At 46.3% G+C, this 19,336-nt stretch overlaps 1 protein-coding gene across 3 annotated transcripts in view; it reads right to left on the bottom strand.

Annotated features, from left to right (window-relative positions):
• The window catches only part of LNX1 (ligand of numb-protein X 1), a 234,843-nt gene extending 219,502 nt beyond the window's left edge, over nt 1-15,341 (bottom strand). Inside the window, exon 1 of one of the 3 annotated variants that reach the window (XM_069201231.1) lies at nt 15,117-15,341. The gene's annotated coding sequence lies outside the window, so the exon portion shown is untranslated. Of the gene's footprint in view, nt 1-14,030; nt 14,152-15,116 lie in introns of those variants that run through there. The other 2 variants (XM_069201247.1, XM_069201238.1) reach the window with 2 other exon arrangements.
• Nucleotides 15,342-19,336: the final 3,995 nt, after the last annotated feature.

The raw sequence follows: 19,336 nt of genomic DNA, 5'->3' as shown, positions 1-19,336 counted from the left end.
TAGCCTGGAATGAACCACACTTTTCAAACAGGTCAAGCAGTCTTTATATGGATTTTTTGGATGATGATAGATAAATAACACTATCTTCAAGTCAGGTCAAAACTATGACATAAAACAATGAAAGATATATTACATTTGAATCTCTCAAAATCTCATCGATTTAAGGGCACCTTGTTCTGTTTTTACAGACACAAAATATTCACATAGATGGGTCCCAGGGATTAGGAAGCCAAGATGCAGCCAAAGCTATAATTCCAAACTCTAGCTTCAACAGGGTGTAACAAATATGTGCCTTTTAATTATTTTTGAGGTGGCACCCCCTTTGTCCTCTAAATACTCGTTATATCAGAATCAAGCCCTGTTTAGCAACCTTTTAGAAACGGATTCTTTTTACTTGCTTCTTACTATGTCTTCCATCCTAAATCTCCAGCTATTGCGGTATTTATCATTACTTGTGGCAGGGGATTACAATCTCCTTTAGAAATGTACTTGTGCTTCCACCATAGTTTCCTTTGGAGTGAGGGGATTGTGGATGTAGAAGATTAATTTGTGACTTGATTTATTTTAAAAGAGCTATTTGACAATGACCAAAACACCTGCCACCTCCATACCCCTTCTGTGTACCACTGTGGACTTCAAAGCAGGTTTCTTAGAACTCAGCACCACACACAGGAAAGCAACTTCACTACATGTGCACAGTGACAGGCCCCTGCTTCCATGCATGTGTGTGGGCTTCTATTCTTCCAAATCTGATATGGCCTCAACAGTGCTTAATTTGTAAAAGAACGAGTGCCGGTGTCCAAGGCTCTGTTCTGTCCTGTGGCTGATGCAATTAAACACCTGCACACCGAATTACGAGTATGTGGCGTCCTAAATCTGCCACATTCCTCTTTATTCCACCACCAGACACTCTCTGCCCTTTTTAGCTCACTCTTGCACGTTCCTGCTTTCTTCCTATGTGACGTTTTTCCAGTTTTTCTCTTCCTCCGACTTTCGGTGTTTTCTCCTCTCTTCCTCATGTGCAGAAATATAAGTGCTAGTGCCCCAAAACAAGTGCTGGTGACTCTCACCGGCAACCACAGGCTCAAACTAAGCACTAGGGCATCTACATCAGGGAGGTGGATCTCAGCAGCAGAAGGAAAACCCCACTCTGAAACCCAGATAACTAGTATGGAATAGAATGCCATACTATGTACGAGGTCAAGCCCTCTGACCTTCACCAGGAACGGTTTACGCATCATCCCAGCATGTGAAGTACTACATGGAACAGTTTCCATACTTGCAGTGCTTAGTTTGTAAAACAGTAAGTGATGTGCCCACAGTTCTGCTCAGAAGTACATAGCTGGTGCTATAAAATGTCGGTGTGCTAAATACCAAGATTGCATAGTCTTGAATCCATCTCATGCCGCTTTAATCCACTACCAGATACCCACAGGTCCTTTATCTCACTCTTGCAGGTTCCTGCTTTCTCCCTTTGCAATGGCTTCCTGTTTTTCCCATCTTCCTTCTTTGCCCTTTGTGTGTTTTCCATCTCTTGCTCTCAGTAAATATCTGATGAGGAGATTTAAGTGCTGGTCCCCACAAATTGATTGCCGTTGGTCCCCACAGAAAATCACCGTGCCAAATTAGGCATCTGTGTACTTGACAAGCAATTGCTTTAGGGGATCCCTCGCACAATGTTTCTCATTGCGTTTCCTTAATCCCACAGTGCACCCATGATTCAGTCATTATGCCAACAGGGGCTACTTCAAGGGGTATGCCATTAGGTGCTTAGGCTCTCTTATGACTTTGGCGGGCGGCGGAGGCCGCCTGCCAAAGTCCCACGCCAGAATGACCGCATATGCAGCCGTCCCTTCGCGGTACCTATTACAGGTTTCCTGCTGGGCCGGCAGGCAGAAACAGCATTTCCGCCCGCCGGCCCCGCGGGAAACACACCACAACATTGATAATGAGCCGACTGCAATGTTGCGGTGCATCGGATGCAGCAGCACCCATCACACTTTTCACTGCCCGTAATTCGGGAAGTCCAGGGGCCCACATGGGACCCCGGCACACCATTTCCGCGGGCCTTTGCATGGCATGGGACCGGCCTGCAAAGGCTGGTGGAAATGCGGGTTGTAATCCGCCCTGGTGGATTGAGACTGCCAGCACTGCCAGGCTGTCGGCAACCTGGCCGTGCCGGCAGTCGACCGTGGTGGCTCTGCTACGGTCATAATATGGCGGTTGGACCACCCCTGTCAGGGGCGGTCCGAGCGCCACAGCGAGTCTGGCGGTCTATGGACCACCAGATTCCTAATGAGGCCCTTAGGGTGGTGGTTCTTAAATGGAAGAAAACATGAGTTTTCTGAGCTAGGCTGTCTACAACCATTTCTGAAACTTAGAACTGAAGTTTCTGTCTTGGAGGTGGAAGCCACGTCATAGTAAGGACGTTGGCAAGAAAGGAGATGGGGTATGGTGATGAAATTCTTCGGCTTTGTGTATGTCACACAACTACTTAGCATTCCCCATTAATGAGGTATTGTGGGGCAGCCGACCCTCAGGGAGGTCTGCCCCCGTGGAATTGTGGGAGTGGGTGCAGTCAAATTTGACATCGGTTTAGGGGCTTGGGCTCTCTCGGAACCCAATGTAGCCCAATTCAGGCACATTGTGGGCATTTTTTTGGCTCCCAGCCACTGTCTTTTTTTTAAGGTGACCTGGTGGCTGGGATTTTGTTTTTAGAAGCACCTAAGCTTTTTTTCCAAGCTTTTCTTTTCTGTCCATGCTTTGGATGCGACGGGAGCACAGTTAACTGCGGATGACACAAGGGAGGCAGCTGCAAGTGAACCAGCCGGGCCTCCCTCACTAATATATCAGCAGACCCGAGAACACCAGAAGAGAGTATGCAGGCAGGTAAAAACGAATGAGAGCAGGGGCATTGATGTGCCTGTACAAAGGGTGGCAGGGGTCCCTGAGGGAGGTGCAAATAACACAGGTCAAGGAGCATGGAAGGGGGCACAAGGGGTTCCCTCCTGGGAGGAGATGCTGTAGGAGGGGGGAGGGGAGTATTCAGAAGAAGGCAATGCCAGACATTATAGTTTTGGGGCCCCTGTAGATGAAGGCCCCCCCAGCATGTAACACAGGCCACATTTGAGGGAGCCAGTGGGGTGGGGGAAGGTGAAATCCCTGGTTGGCATGCTGGAACTGGCTTGAACAGGCCCCTCAGGCCCTCCAAGACAAGCAGACAGATAGTGGCCCCTGGAAGCCCGGTTCCTCTGGGAGTCATTGCACTGAGCAGGGGACGGCGGGGGAAAAGGACTAGGTGCAGAGACTGCATCAGACACCTTTTACCTCAATTGAGGCAGCCAGTTTGGAGTGGAAGTGGATGAGGGGCCAGCATGAACAGGGAGCAGTACCCTGGTTGAAGTGGGGGTTCAGATTGTGCGGAAGAACCCGTCAAGTGGCGCAATGCATCTAGGGGCTAACAGGCAGGACAAGCAGGGTAGCTGGGCACAGGACACAGGTTCCTGTTTGGTCAGTTGGGAGTGGGGAGCCAGCACACCACTCCTGTCCTCTATTTTGCAGGTTGGTGATCATCAGACCTTTTCAGATTCAGCCGAGTAGGGATTGGCTCAGAAGCAGAGGTGAAAAGATGTATGGGCCCAGCACAGCTCGCAGGAGATCCTGGTGTAGTCAACACAAGTAGGTGCAGGATGACCTCCAGCAATGGGTATGTTCAGGGTACCCCCAGTCGAGATGGTGTGCAGGATGATTAGATGGTGTTGGCAGAATGGTATGGTGGGGTCCAAGCTGCCCTCCTGGGCACCGGATGCAGGCCCACGTCGGAGAGTAATTCCTCATTCCATGGACGGTACAGAGGAGGGGGTCCAATTTAGATCAGGGAGGAAGATGCCTAGGTGTGTGTCAGTGTTGGATTACAGAGAAAGCAGCCTGGAGAAAGGAGGGGTGAGGGACAGGACAGAGGATGGAGACAGGGAGGGGGGACGTTCAGCTAATGTGTTGTCTAAAATTTACAGATGAGGCAGGTGGCAGCTACAGCGCCAAGGAGGCCACTAATGAGGTGGCAGGCAGCGACAAGGGCACCGTCCTTGGAGCCAGGTAAGGGCGGTGAAATGGGCTTATGTCCTGTATTGATTTCCACAGGTGTGGATGCGTGTGGGGCGCAGGGGAAGGGGGGAGGCTGAGTAAAGGTAAGTATGTCATGGACGTTGGGGTGGGCATTGAAATGGATCTCTACCTGAGACAATGATAAGGTCAGAGAGAATAAGCCAGGGGGAAGGAGGAACGAGTAAGGAGGGCTCGGAATTTCAGGTGTGCAGAAGACAGATCAGGGAGATAAGACAGAAGGGTCTCAGGGCATAGGGCTGAAAGTGAAGCGTCTACCCTACATGGGGACGACCAAGCCGCTAGAAGCACATTTAGTGCTGACAGCAAAAGAGAAAATTTGGAAAAGGGAATATGTAGAAATGCTAAAGCTCCTTCAAAGGGAAGTGCTTTCAAAAGAAGGGTCAAAGTAAGAGGAGTACGAACTAGCCAATAGGCCAAAAGTCCCTCTAATGATGAAAAATTGGATGGTGGTGTTTTTAATCTACTCCAATGTATATTGTGAAAAGTTTCCAGTGAGATGTGTGGCCATGTTTAAGTAAAGTACATGGACATCATCCAAAAAGCTCAGTTGACTTTTGTCGGTTAAGTATGGGCTCAATATGATGAGGAATTCAGGGCATGCATGGCTTGGGACCTGTAGGCAAATTGGGGTGAGCTAGACACCGACCTTTGGTAGCATACGATGGGCCCTACAAAGCTTGGCAAGACAATCTTTACAGCTAGTGGTCTGCCTATAGTTTATAAGCCATTTCACAGTGCCCCACCTGAGGGGGAACATTCTCCAAAGCCAGTGGAAGGATCAAATGGGTCATTTTGGGACTTTAACAAGGGAGTTTGCACTAGGGAATACTGCAAATGTAGGCATGAGTGTTTAATTGCACAGGGAAACACAAATCATCCACTGCTTTATGGGGCGGCCAGCTGCCAGGGTCCAAATGCAGGTCAAGGGCAATAGTAGGGATACTGCCAGAATTCAGCTGCAGCAACAGTTCCACAACAAGTGAGACAAGGGGATGCATGAACCTAAAGTGAAAGGCTCATATGCTAGTTACACTGGAGGAATTGGAATATTTGGAATTTTATTGCAAAACGCATAAGGCTCAACTGTTGAGGGAAGTTTTAGACAGGATTTTAGACTAGGCTGTGAAGGCTCCAGGTAGAGGAGGTGGGTGGATAATCTGTGCTCAGCGAAGGACTACAAACAGGCAGTACAGGACAAGCTATATAAGAAAAATCACAGAGGGGTGGATGGCAGGTCCTTTTGAGGATTGGCCTATGGACAATCTGATTGTTTTTCCTATTGGAGTAGTACCTAAAAAAGAGCAAGGCCAATTTTGCTTAATTCAGCATATATCATGGCCAGAAGGTGGCTCAGTGAATGACTTTATTCCAGAGAAAATGGCATCGGTGTCATACTCATCAGTGGACGTGGCCATTTCCTCAGCGGTGACAGCAGGAAAGGGGACCCAGCTGACGAAATGCGACATTAAGTCAGCCTTTCGGTTGCTTTCAGTACATCCAGAAGATTGCTAGCTATTTCAGGATAAAGTGGTACATGGACAAGGCTTTGCCGATGGGATGATCCATATCCTGTGCGTTCTTCGAATGCTTCAGTTCTTTTCTTCAGTGGTTGTTCATGTTGCAATCATGGTGACACTTTACCTTGATGATTTTCTGTTTGTGGGTGCATTCAGCTCAGCGGCTTTCCAGCAGACGTTGGCTAGATTCCAGGAGCTCATGGGTGGCCTCGGGGACTTTCTAGAGGAGGTTGGGTTTATCACATGCAGGAGGCAAACTGCTGCACCATCATGTACACCAATCGCGGGGTCAAGGAGGACCTCAGGATTCGGTCTTCCTTTTTGAACTCCTTCAATGGCATTCCAGTGGTTAGACATGAAGACCTAGAGTGAGATGTTCAGCGCTTTTCTGAAGCAGCTAGCAGTTAGGGTTTGAGCCTTTATTGGCAAGGCAAATGGTGTGTGGAAGAGTGGCCAGAACAGGAGGACTGATGGTGGTAGAAGCATTACATTTTTGGAATTTTTCCCTTTGGTGGTGGCCATTTCACTGTTGGGGGGGCGGGGGGAACAATTGGCACAGAGGAATTTTCTGTTACACGCTGACAACATGGTTGTAATGTAAATAGTAAACAGACAGTCTGCCAGGGATGGTTAGATTTTGAAGCTGCTGCGAGTTTCTGTCCTGGGTTGCTTGCGATACGACTTATCTTTCAAGGCATAATACGTCCCTGGGGTGGAGAATGAAATAGCGGATGCTCTATCACGTTTTCAGTTAGAGAGATTGCATGGACTGGCCAAGGATGTGGACAGATGCAGGAAGCCAATCTCTCCCAAACTATGATCGGTAGACAACTGAGGCTGGTACAGTTGGTTTTAAGCTCCCTGGTAGAATCAACTAGAAGGGCACACAAACAGGCATGGCTGGAATATTTGACAATGGGAGCAAGGCTTAGGGCACCGGGGTGGCTAAGGACAGAGAATGCTGTACAATTTTTACTGAACAAGGGGCTCTTGCAGATGACTATAGGGGGGGAAACTAACAGAAATTGGCTTTATAGGTAAATTGCTGTGGGGATATTCCTCCACTGCAGGGGAGATAGGACACAGGATGCTCGAAGGGTGGGCCCGGGAACAAGGGCACAGGGAACGGCCCAGGTGGCCGCTATCTGGTCTCTCTTTAGCCAGGTTTTCTGTCACTTGCCTCAGGTATGTGGGGAGTGAGGGGGTACTAATTTTCTCAACACTAATGTCCTGGATGTTCTTTGGGGTTTTCCAGGTGTCTAAATTGCTGGGTGGTAGGGGCAAGGAGGGATTGCTGTGGGAGGAGGCATACCGGAGGGAAGGCAAGCTGGTGGTGCTGCTGCGCAGTTCAAAAATTGACCAGACATTGGTGGGGCCTCCAGGCGCTTCCAGGGTCAGATTTGTGCTGAATAAAATGGAAAAACAAGTGGGCGGCACATTTTTGGGGGCAGTCAGAGGCAATCTGGGGCTTGGGTATCCGCACTCCAACTGCTCTCAGTATTCCGCAAAACGATGGTGGCTGGGGGGGCCTTCATATGGAATTCAGCATGGGTTTGTTCCGAATTGAAGCTGCAATGGAAGAGGGTTCTAGGGGCTGGCCCAGGGAAGATATCATGAGGTGGGGATATGGGCTTCAGACTGCTTCTGCAGATGTCTTGCGGTGAGGAGGTCACTGTGCGTAGGAGAGTCTGGCTCTGCATACTCACAGTTTTTTTTATGTTTTAGTTTCTGTTGTGAGACCATCAGTGACAGAATGATCCATCTAGGTTGTGGGACACTCATTCCTCAAATGGGCAGACAGTCAGGTGGCACAGGGGGGAGTTAGGATCAATCTATGTTATGACAGGTTTTTGACTGTTTTCTATCCTTTGGAGGGGGGAAGAGCGGCCTTAATGCAATGGTGGTTGGAGGCAGGTGCCCGGATATACTGGTTATTAATTTGGGGAGAATGGTCTGGTTGAAGAGGAGGGAGTGGTTTTGATGAGGGCTATGAAGCACGATCTTCGACTGTTGAAGGCAGGATCAATCAATCAATCAAGATTTATAATGAGCGGCTAATCACCCAATTGTCTGGTTGTTTTAATCTTTGGACTGAATTCATACCCCACAGGCAGTGGAGGGGGGCAGTGAAGCCAGCGGCACTGGACAGGGTCTGTAGGATGTTCAACAGGAAGATAAGCCATTTTTGCATAGAACTAGGCTTTGGCTGGATTTGCCATTCAGATATACAATACGATTGTGTCGAATTTTTCAGGAGCGATGGTGTACACATGAAAACATTAGGTATAGATTTGTACCTGTTGGAGGTGAAAGAATTAGTGATGCATGTTTTGAATATCAGGAGATGAGGAAAGAGGGACCACAAGCCCTGGGAGCCGGGGGCGGGGGGGGGCAGTAAAAGTCATTAGCATGCCTTTTTTCTGGGTGGTGGTGGGCTGGAAAGTTTTCCAGGAGGTTCACAGAATTTGGTTGGAATTGCTAATGGGAAATTCGGGAAAAGGAAAGCTATACCAAGAAGTGTAAGATTAAAAAGTAGATTCTTTAAAGTTAATGTTTACAGTTTAAGATGAAAGCATGGATTAAAGTTGCAATGTTAGTAACAAGTTGCATTATCACTAAAGACAAGTGGGGTGAGTTATGGCGGGTGGGATTGGTTAGTTTAACAATTGTTTAGTGAGGGAGATTTGCCTACGTTTTTGTTAACTTTAAGCACCTGTTTCAGTAAAGTGGCCTTTCTACACTTACAAAGTAGTCAGTGTTTTTGTCTGTGCCCCCTATCTGCCAATGTGGTCTTGGGGGGCAGATGACCGTCAGGGACGTCTGCCCTGGGTAAATTTATGAGTGGGTACTTCTCATCGTTTTAGGGGCTTGGGCTCCCTTGGAGACCAACGTAGCCCAATCTAGGCATATAGTGGCCGGTTTTTGTTCTCCCAACCACCGGTTGTTTAAGGTGACCTGCAGGCTGGGATTTTTTTCAGAAGCACCCACATTTTTTCCCCCTTCCTGTTTTTCAGGCTCCTTGGTAGTCTGATTTTAATATTGTTTTCACTTTTCAGGCCGTGTTTTGTCACATGTGTTCAGTGTGGTAATGGCTGTTTCGCAACTTATTAGTTGCTTGAAGCAGGTGCTAGGCGGGTTTTCCAGGATGTTCACGGAATTTGTTTGGCATTGCTGTTGGGAAATGCGGGAAAAGAAAAGGTATACAAAGAACAGCACGGTTAAGAAGTCGGTTGTTTAAAGTTAGTGTTTGAAGTTCTAAGATGAAGGGGTAAATTAAAGTTTAAGGTAGTAAGGAGTGGCATTACCATTACAAACAGGTGAGGTTGGCTATGGCGGGTGGACGGTAGGAGGGGGTGGATTGGTTAGTTTACTGATTGTTAGTAAGGCAGATTTGCCTAGGTTTAATTTAACTTTGAGTACCTGTTCTCATGAAGCGGCCTTTTCCACACTTACAAAGTGGGCAGTGTTTTTGCCTGTGCCCTATTTTTCAATGTAGGGCTGGTTGAATACTTTTTGTAGGTCAACAATACAAGACGGAACAGGACTATTTGTGTTACAGTGGATGGAATGAGTTTGGCTCACTCTCTCAGCTCACTTCAGGCCCTAAGATCCTCTCATCATCAAATGTGAAAGGATGTGCAATCAGATTGAACGTGTGTGGTGTTACTTTTACGATTTAAAGGTGTTTTTGAAAACAATGAGCTATGTTCTGATTGGCAGTATATAACCATGACCGATTCGTAGATGTAGGCAGAAGGGAGTACGGCACCACTTTCTTAGACACTTTGGTTACTGTGACTTCTATCGCCATGTTGGCTATTATACTTGTCCTATTTTAACCTCGCAAGCTTGTATTGTGTTTTTAAGTGTCAGCCTGAAGTTTCATGCGCAAGCTTTTGTTTGCATATTTGGAGAACGTTTGTGTTTCGGCACTTCACGAAGTTGGTGTGCTCTAGGGATTATTTCTGTTGGCTGTGGAAGAACAGGATACATGCTGTACTTCTTCCTTCCATGCATGACCAAGTTGTGTGATCCTGTGCAAATCACCCCATCTCCTTGTGCCCATAACTGCAAAACAGTAAGTGCATCGAAACAAGCTACACATCTATTAAGGTCTATATAAAACACTGGGTGTGAAGCCTTAGACTGCCAGAAAGGGTGTGGTCACAGTGTACGCAAATAGAAAAAAATGCAACCCTCTTTTAAAAAAAAACAAAAAAAACACACACACCAATTTCGGATGATGAAACGATGAAAAACGATAAACATAACTACAAACTCTCTTCCCGAACAAACAAATATGAGAACAATGAAGTTCAGGCACTCTCGTGTTTTTTTTTTTTTTTAAGATGGCAGTATTAATAAATTGAATTTACATTAACATTTAATAAAAAACGTGTAATTAATTTACAAGTGCAGCGCCGGGCAGTTACCAATTGTCTAGATTAATTCATTTTCAATCCGGCGCCATTGCGCGTGTTCAGGAAATGCTTTCTTTGGTGTGTAGTGTCACCGGAAGCAACTCTTGGGTAAGGGCAAAGTTGTGAAAGGCCAAACCCAATAGAAGACGTATGCCCTTAACACTAGACTTTACAATGTCCAGGTAACCAGTGCTTAGTTTCTAAATGAATAAGTGCCTCGGCCCAAAGTATTTTCAGAAGCCTGTCCTCAGCGCTGTCAAATTGCCCGATATCAAGGCTATCAATTGTGGATTCTACCTCATCCTTCTTCTGCCGCCAGACATTCCCTGTCTGTTTATCTCACTCTTGCATCCGTGCTTTCTCCCTCTGCCACCTCTTTCTCCATCTTTTTCTTCCTCCTCCTTTACACTTTTTCTGCCTTTTCTCTCTCTTGTTCTATGTTGCGGTCCAATTATGAAAACTAAGTTCCTGGTACCCAGTAATGAGTGCTGGTGGGCCCCACCTGCAACCATTGGTTCCAATTAAGAACTGCAGGTAAGCAAATTGGTTCAAAACAGTCACACAGAAAAGTGTAGAAGCTGAAGGCCCCTGTGTCGGTCCTCCTTGGGGGAAGCTTTTTCCGATTTTAGAGAATTTTCTAAACTGAAAGTAGACCCCTTAAAAAATTATATGTACTAAGTGCTTTTAATATGTAAAGTCATTTTTTTTAGGCTTTGCCAACTAGACAGTGTATGAGCTTTTCGTTGTAAAAATTGTTGTTAGCTTGGAGTGGGCTTTGAAAAACCCCCACCCCATTGTTTACCACTGATTGACTTTATGGGCACTCGTTTACTTCTTATTCGCTAGATCCTGTATGGGATTTTCTTCCTCTTTGTGTATTTGTCCCTCCACTGGAGCCTGGACTCATTGCTTGTGTTCTTCCACTGCTCAATTTTCAAGTGCTATTTTTTCCCCCCCAATTATTCCACATGAGTGCATGTGTTTTCTAATTGTCGCCCTTGTGTACTTCTCTGCCCACTTGCGATGCTTTGTGTCCCTCTTTCTCACCTGTGGTTTGCCCACACCATCCAGGATTGTTTTCTTGCCTGTGTGCTTCTCCCCACCAGCTCACTGTTGCTCTCTTTAGGACATTTGTTCCCACCACCCATGCTCTACGTGTAACCCCTCCCCCCACATGTGCCTTTCATGTTGCTTCCGCCCTGTCCCCATGTTGATTCTGCCCACCACCTGTGCCCCTGTGTTGCTTCAGGCCCTATATTTCTTCCCTCATCCTCCTAAATAAAATGTTTGCACATTTATTTTCTTTTTATTAACCAATCCAATATAGCTCAACATGGATCAGTAATCAAAAAGAAGAAGAAAAAAGAAACAGCAGTGTAATTTGTAGGCGTGTTGCACCTGCCTACAAAATTGATGAGGACGCAGATTCAAAATGTTTTTTTAATTCCTTAGCCATGCTGCACAGCAATGGGGATAGTGTGGGGCATGGCTGTAGAAAACTGGCAAAGTCAACAGGTCCTAAAAGGTGAAACCCTTGGGCTTAGCCAATCTTTGCTGTAGAGCAAGTATATACAGCATTTTTGTCTCTATGGTACCCACTCTTCAACAAAAAAAATGTTTTTTGCCTTTTATTTGTTTTAAGAACTTTGTAGTGTGCCACCTACATCTTCGACAAAGTGCTATGGCAAAAGGTGCCACATCCAGTCAATATTCTGAGACTGTTGGGATGCAGCTGGGGATGTTTTTTACATGGAAAACAAACAAAACCATAACTTAACTTAATACTTTTATGCTTCTTTATGAGTTGAAATGGACAAGGGTTTAAGATAAAACAAATTAAGAAATCCAACAGCGATAAACCACAAAGGCGATAAACAGACAAGTATCCCTTTATCTCCACAAACTCAGTTCAGTCTTTAAAATTAACTTATAACAAACACGCAATTTCTCTATATCCTGAACCAGTACTGGAAAGCAGCCCACGCCACCTTGAATTTTTGTAGGCGACCTTGAAGCAGGTAGAAGTCATTTCTAAGCCCAAAACTTTTCTGATTTTCTGTCCATATCATTGAACAAAGAATGCACTGAATATGACTTGTTGGATAAGTGTGCATGGACCAATAATGACTCAAAGATATCAAATTATTCTAACCTAAAGCGCCCGCCAAGGTTTTTTTCCCCTTGATGATCACAAAAATAAGTGCTGACCTCCCCCTTTTTCAATATATTTACCCTAAAGGCATGCCTTCCACTGCCTCAAAAGTGTACTTGGATGACCAACTCTAGAACAAGTCACAAGTAACAAAATGTGCAGATTATGGAGTGGAAGATTTAAAGGTTTGGCCAGAATTATTCAATGAGGCAAGAAATGTCATAACTTTCAGAACTGGAATTCTCCTTCAAGCAAACCTGTTACTCTTGTTTACCAGTTTCATTTGGTTGTCCCATGCCAAGCCAATTCTGAAAAAGCGCAATGCTGATCCCAATTGTTTGGTTACACTACGGAGCTACATTCAATAAAAACTAAAAATCAGGAAAAGCGCTAGAATATAAACATTATAGAAAAGTTGGTGGGTCTACGTACACAGGATGGCAGAGCACACACAGAACATTGAAGAAGCTAGGGCTCTACTGCAAGACAGGCAATGTGTATAGGCCTGCCAGAAGTGTGGTTCATCCCTTGCCTATTGGCAGCATATAAAGCAAGTGGACCATGTGGTGGTCCAGCTGGAAAGCCACCTCAACACAGCAGGTCAAAATGGAAGCAAGCGCCTCTTCAACCAACACATCACCTACACTGCTTCCCAGACGTTTGTTCTCTCACTGCTACTGTTCAGCTTTGATGTGTTTCCTTGGTAGAGGTCATGACAACAGCTACAGTTCCAGATGCATGTGGACGACAGGCACATTGTCCTCTGCCTAGATCAGATGCAGCACTCAGCACCCGAACAAGATCACCTAACATTCACAACACATCTACTTACGGATGAAAGAGAAGTGCTTGTTCCTAAATAGTCAAAAGCAAGAAAAGGACCATAACACATATCTGAAGGCCATTTTAGCATTTTGTGACCCTAGGCAGAATGTAACATTGAGTTATACTGATTCTGTTCGAACCTCTTCTGCAACCAGTAGGAAATGCTATTGTAGAGATGATCCTTCAAATCCAGATGCTTAGATGGGCCATCCTATTCCACAGACCAACCACTGGGTTCAACTCACGAAAAAAAAAAAAATCTTGCACCACAATTTATCATGGATCAAATTGTCAGGTTCTCAGCCTTCGAAAGGGCACTGAAAACGTTTTTTCCCCCAAGGAGACTTGTGACTCTCCGGCAGACTTTGCCAGGACACAGTCTTTCATCCCATTCAGGCCAGAGCAAGGCCCACCAGACCACAAGAGGATTCTGACGACCAAATCAGACACATATGCCGCCTCGCCAATGTTGTTTATCCGGTCCTACGCTTAGTCACATTAAGTGACCACAGGGGAACAGTTTAGCACTTTACAGAACAAATAAACTGTGCTGGCATTCAATTTCATAAAGGTACATACATACAGATAATAAATGTGCCATTAGCACAACATTTTTGGTCAAGTCTGGGATGTAAAATGCTAATCCAGACCTCATAAATTACATTGTCGCCGAACTATTTTGCACTAATTCGTGCATTTTTGCATCGGTGACTAGCAATTGTGCACTAGTGGTGGGCAATTTTGCCGTGACATTTGTAGAGGTGACCATTGCAAAAACGAAACATGAATCAACTGACCAGTGTGAAAGCGGCATATTGAGTTAAGTCCCTTAAAGCATGTCAACTCAAAACTGGTGGGTGCAAAGTTGCCAGTCAGTCACCAGCGCAATTTACATACACCTGTCCCACATCTCGTTCCCAAATTACGTTGTTCCCTGCTACTGAAACAGAAAACGTTTTTAAAATAATCTGACAAAATGGTTATGCTTACACGTCCTTTTTTCCTTGCACTTGGGACAGCTCGCCCTGCATAGCTGACGTCGCAAGACCCCGGGAGTAAATCTTCGTCTCCGCTTCCCTATCCCGCCAGCATTATACAGCGCGTCCCATTAAGGGATGAAAGTGAGTCTCTCGGACGCGGTGACAGAGATGGATGCTTTACAATCTTCTAAACGCTGTGCGCTGATCTAAGGGCCCCCGCGTCCCCAGCGGCTCGCAGGAAGAACATTCGCTTAATAGCAGCGTAATCTCGGCGCTTTAAATTGTAACCACACAGTCAGAGGCTGGCGATTGAAACAATTAGGCAGCAACGCTGCGCCGCGGCCACAGCTAATTAAAGCGATCAGAGGGTAAACAGAGGACAAGGCGGCAGGTACCAGAAGCCAGTGTGCCAGCTGGGAAGAGAGACGTGATGTCTGCTGGGCACCACCTGTGCATTAAAATTCACAATAAAACTGCACTGAATGCTGTGCGTCAGTTGAAGAACCAGAAAATAGCAGAACAAGCCCCCCGCCTCGTGTGGAGGGGCTGTTCTTAAGAACCACCAGTCTTTCCTGGTACTAACACTAATTTATAGCTCCCTGAAACTGAGAACCGTGCTTGTAAGTCAACGCAAATACTCCCATCTTTCTCCGAAAATGTAGCAGCTGTCAAAAGTTGAAGGTACGTTGTTTTTATACAGGATTCAGTAGGGGCACCAATGTCAGGATATTTCATGGTGCAGTGTTCGCTGATTACTTCGCCTCTTGGCGCTTTTTGCTTCTCTCACCAAATTCTGTTTTTCGTTGATAGTATTTCGGCAAAGCGACGAAAACCCTCAATATCCCTTTAAGAAATCACCACATTTCAATGTAGTGTTAACAGTTTTACCATCCTCAAACGCGAAAGTAAGTGTAATAACACTGAGCGTGCACATTCCCAGAGAAGTGTTACTTTAGTGCCAAAATGGCTGCTGCTGGCCGCCTGGTGCCGGTAGCTCTCACGCGCAGCCCCGGTGACCTCTCCGCCGGATTCTTTCACATTCACTTTCAGCTGCAGGCCGGTGGAGGGAACAGCACTGCAGGCCCAGCGCCCTTACCTGTGTGGTGGATGTTCGCACCGTGTCCCTGGCGGCCGCGCGACCCCTGGCTCCCCTTGGGTCCAAGGCACCTCCGTGACGGGCAGGTAGGACGAGTCCGCAGTCCGGTGCGCGCACTTTGCCGTCGGTTTGCCGTCCTACCCTTGGACTGACTGGTTATTAAGTACAAGGAAGCGTGTGACATCACGGGAGCCAGCCTGCACCGCTGCGGCGCACCTGGGTGCCTGGAGCTCAGGCGGGGCACGCCCTGCCTCCATGCAGTACCTCGCAGCCAGGTATGCTCGGCTGCAAGACGCTGGGGGAAGACCGTGCAGGTGTCACTGCACTTCGCAGGCCTCTTTGCCCTCCTGCGGGCGTTAACCAGCTGCTTAAACTCCAGCTTTGACAACTAATGGGCCAGAAACTTGAGGCAGAGCCCAGCTTGGAATTTGGCACCGTTGGCACATCACAGGGTAGATCTTTTGTACAGTGCACTTTTGGCGGGCCATTCTACTAGATACCGAAGTGCACTTTAAAAGGGATGCCTGCGAAGCAAACACAATCGATTAATCCTGTGCCATAAATTGCCCGTAGTTTTGGTGACAGTCGTGAGACTGCTTCACATGCTTTGCTACACGAATTGCAAAAAGAACATAAATATGAAATCTTTCAAAAACACATGGGAAAGGGTGTCGATCTTGCTCTCATTTTATACACCCAGATAATCTGCAGTGAGATGTGTTTTGCGCAGTGGTGCACACTAAGCCTCAGCCACATGTCTTTTTCTGGATAGCTGCTAAGGTTTAAGCCAGGTTCGGGCAAATGGACTTGGCCACCAATAAATCTACGCTGTTACCTGATTCATAGACATTTCGCCCGCCAGTGCACCCCTTAAGCGTGGTAACATATCCCACTTGGAACAATAAATTGCTCATTTAGTGTTACAGAATCAGGAGTGGTGTAATTCTGCACCTATTTCTCTTTGAATGTGAAATATACCACAAAATTGTGCAAATGCTGCATCTGCACATTTGGGGTTAGAGCCGAAATAGCTAGCATTTTCAGGACTGGGATCATGCAGAAGTGACTTTCTACAAACTCATACATTTTTGTGTATTCAGAGACCTCGTCCAGGTAGTTGCCCACCCTGCAACCGAACATATATTTGTGACTGTGGCCGGCACAAGTAAGTGTGCTTTCTCAGGTGGAGAAGGAAATGCAACACCCAATTTACTGAATGAGTAGACGAGGACATTTTCCTAAAAATACTTTCCCAGTGGACATTTGAAGATGTAGAATGTAAAGTTTGCATCAAATGATATTACAGACAGTTTTACACGTCGTCAATCAAATTCTGGAAAATGTCCTATTCTATTTGCAGATGTCCTACCTTTCAAAAAGTATACCTCTTCAGGTGGATCTTTCAGCCGTGTTGACAGCAGCCAAGCTGGGGAGTCCACATCACTGTGTGACTCCATCCACCATGTTGCAGAGTTGCCACACCTTCCTGAGGGGACTTGTTGGGACTATAGTTTTCTGGGAAATCAAGTCCCTTCCCTGTGAATGTCGTTTGTGGGGAGCACACACCTCTCCCCATCTCGGTATTTTTTATGGTTATCCATGCCCTGGTCGACTTTTAATTCCACCATGGATTCTGTATGTTGTGGATTATTATGTTGTTCGGAGGAAGGTATATGGCTCAGATTTTTTAAGAGATTCAGAGTAAGTAACTGTCCTGTTTGGGTTCAAGTACTCACAGTGGGTTTGACTACCCCCCACAATCTAGATCTACACCACACAATGTGGTGGTGCTGGAGCGAGCACCTGCGGGGAGGTTGACAGGGCGTAAGTTGGTCAGTAAGATTGGGGGTGTGAGCTTCAGATCTCCCAACAATCACGCCGACGTACAATGTCAAAATACAGTGAATGACAAACAGGGCACATGAGAGGGGCCAAAAGGGAAGTGAAAAGGGAGACAAATGCAGATCGACAGAGGTTCTAAGTGAAGAACACACAATATTTTGTAAAATAGCCACCATTTTTGAAGACTTTCAAAGCAGAGAGGTAGAGAGGGTGCTTGCATTTTTTGTAAAAAATCCTTCTGAAATCCTACAGACACCTCACCATACCCAACTGAAACCATTTGTACCCAACTATGTTCCAGAAAATGCATTTATTAGGGGGGTGTAACGCCGCAAATGCCCCCCTGAAGTTACGCCCCTGGAGGATTGCCTTCCACCATAATTCAGCAGTTCACCGGAATAGGTAAGGATGAACTAATTATTCAACCGCCCTCCCTCTCCCTCAAACCATCACTGTACCACACAATTCCAGGTTGATAGTGGTGTTCCCCACTCCATTGAGGAAACCGTGAACTATGGCCTTGGTGGACAAAGAACCCAGAGGCTTCTCTTGCTCAAAGGCCAGTGGTCTAAGCATTTCTTCTGCACTGTTGCAGGGTTGTGTTCCCATGCTCGCTTTCTAAATGTCTGTGGGACTCAACCTCTGTTTAGAATCAGATGCAAACCTAATCAGAATCCCAAGTTGAATTCTAACTACTGTATGAGAACTGAGTGAGCACCTGCTTTTGAGCTTGGTTGTCACCGAAACATTAGCTATTACAAGTTATGTGAGTTAAATGCATTACATCACATAACCTTTCTGTGCAAGTTATTCAAAGCGCATGCTTAACAATGTACAATGCACATGTTAGGCGGAGGTGGCCAACTATGAATTTTACCAGTTATATGAGCTTGAATGTGCAAACTCACATTTGTCTTTGTTCCGCTTGTCAATATAGATGACATTCAATGGCTTCACAAATAAGAGCCATCAGCATCCTTGAAAAACATTTTTATGTACCTCCACGAAGATAAAATTTAGTTCAAATAATACATTTTAAAAAGTTATGCCAAAGCATCCACGAAACAAAGCAGAGCTGTATAACAAATTAGAACACAAAATAAAAGCTCTAACAAGGCTGCAAATGAACATTTAATTGGACCTGTATTACAATCTAAACAAGCAATAATGACACTTTAGTCCTGATATACCTAAACCATGTTTCTAAATTAAAATAATACCCATACTATTTGTTATTATGCATGTTATAAACGTGGGTTTGCTGATTTCTTAACCCCTTGACAGCCAAGGACGTAACGGTTATGCACTTGACTGCGGGGTTGAGGCACCAAGGACGTAACAGTTGCGTCCTGGTACCGGCTCATGGGGGACAGCGCCCCCACTGCAAGGATGGAAGGGGAATCTCTTCCCCTTCTACCCCCCCCACCCCTTGTGGCGTCTGATGACGTCAGCGTGTGATGGCGCGCTGACCTCATCTGAGGCCTGCCCCTCCGTGCTGGAAGCTCAGCTTCCAGCGCAGATTGGAGGAGAAACGCTTTTGCATTTCACCTCTGATCACGTGGAGGGGCCGAGAAACGCATCAAAGGAAAGGCCTCTGTGGCCCGGCAGCAGAAATGCCCACTAGACACCAGGGAGTTTTTTTTTTTTTTTTGTAATTGACACGAGGACCGCTCCCCAGGAGTCCAAATTATTTTTAGGCCATTTCTGCGCCCCCTGGGGGCAGATCGGCCTTATATAATTAGGCCAATCTGCCCCCAGTGGGGGCAGAAACCCCCTAGACACCAGGGATACATTTTTTTTATTATTGTGTTTTTTAATAAGTGGGGAGCGACCCCTTAGGCAAGGGTTGCTCCCAGGGGGCAAAATTAATTTTAGGCCATTTCTGCCACCCTTGGGGGCAGAAACCACTAGGCACCAGGGATTTTTTTGTGTGTTTGTTTTTGACATGAGGGGAGCGGCTCCTTGGGCAACGGCTGCCCCCCAGGGGGCTGAACTATTTTCAGGCCATTTCTGCCCCCCGTGGGGGCAGATTGGCCTAATATAATTAGGAAGATCTGCCCCCGGGAGGGCAGAAAGCACTAATCACCAGAGAATGTTTTTTTTGTTTTGTTATTGATATGAGGGGTGTGGCCCCTTGGGCAAGAGCCACCCCCCAGATGGGAAAATATTTTTAGGACTTCTCTGCCCCCCCAGGGGCAGATTAGCCTATTATAATTAGGCCGATCTGCCCGAGGGGGGGCAGCAACCCCTAGACACCAGGGATATATATTGTTTTATGTTTATTTTTGTTTTTTTATATGTGGGGAGCGACCCCTTAGGCAAGGGTTGCTCCCTGGGGGGCAAAATTAATTTTAGGCCAAGGGGGGCAGATCGGCCTA

Source organism: Pleurodeles waltl, chromosome 1_2, assembly GCF_031143425.1.
Source record: "Pleurodeles waltl isolate 20211129_DDA chromosome 1_2, aPleWal1.hap1.20221129, whole genome shotgun sequence".
In the NCBI taxonomy this organism is placed as follows: Eukaryota; Metazoa; Chordata; class Amphibia; order Caudata; family Salamandridae; genus Pleurodeles; species Pleurodeles waltl.
The sequence above is the reverse complement of the archived record's forward strand: the minus strand, read 5'-3'. Positions and strand labels throughout refer to the sequence as shown.